Source organism: Sinocyclocheilus anshuiensis, unplaced genomic scaffold (genome assembly GCF_001515605.1).
Source record: "Sinocyclocheilus anshuiensis isolate Anshui unplaced genomic scaffold, SAMN03320099.WGS_v1.1 scaffold1052, whole genome shotgun sequence".
Lineage (NCBI taxonomy): Eukaryota > Metazoa > Chordata > Actinopteri > Cypriniformes > Cyprinidae > Sinocyclocheilus > Sinocyclocheilus anshuiensis.
Genome location: NW_015549556.1, coordinates 365,376 through 366,147, shown reverse-complemented (window position 1 = coordinate 366,147; position 772 = coordinate 365,376). Strand labels below are relative to the sequence as shown.

Sequence of the window (772 nt, the reverse complement as noted above, 5' to 3'; positions counted from 1 at the left end):
CACTGCGGACAGCAACCGCCATCCAGGGCGGTGATTGGCCAACGAGGTGGAAGAGGGCGTGTTCAGAACGTAATGCGGCACTCCTATTGGCTCAAATCCGTGAGCGTGGTCACTGCCGTGTGGATATGCGGGGAATGTTGACTCGCACTCAATGAAGATTACAACACACTTTAGAAACAATCTGAAGAAACGAGCGTCTGTGCTGACTCTAGCTTGTGCTGGTGATTGCTCAGGAGTGAACGAGTGTTTAAGTATGCACTAGAAAGCCATGTTACTGTAGAGGCGCTCGGTGTGCAGAAGGTAAGGCGATTATTTTCCTCTCCATTGAGTCTGTTAATGCTCGAGCTTAGCTTGAGCTGCCCTGATGGATGAGTTTCATTTGCTCAGTGTTTGCAGTAAAGCTCCGAGAAACTAATAAATGCAGCATTAGGGATGTGAACAATAGTCCGAAGACGATCCGCGATGAAATACAGGTTAATAATGTGTCAATATACGAGACACGCACGCGCACACACACACACGCACTCACACACACACTCACACACACTCACACTCACACACACTCGCACTAACACGCACTCACACACTCACACGCACTCACACTCACACTCACACACGCACTCACACACACTCACACTCACACACACACACTCACACACACTCACACTCACACACACACACTCACACACACTCACACTCACACACACACTCACACTCACACACACACACACACTCACACTCACACACACACTCACACACACTCACACACACT

The 772-nt window shown here is 49.4% G+C and overlaps 1 long non-coding RNA gene across 1 annotated transcript in view; it reads left to right on the top strand.

The window, feature by feature from the left end:
* LOC107656974 (uncharacterized) overlaps window positions 1-772 on the top strand; it is a 2,833-nt gene continuing 2,061 nt past the window's right edge. The window contains exon 1 of the long non-coding RNA XR_001630623.1: window positions 1-300. This is a non-coding gene — a long non-coding RNA (uncharacterized LOC107656974). The remainder of the gene's footprint in view (window positions 301-772) is intronic.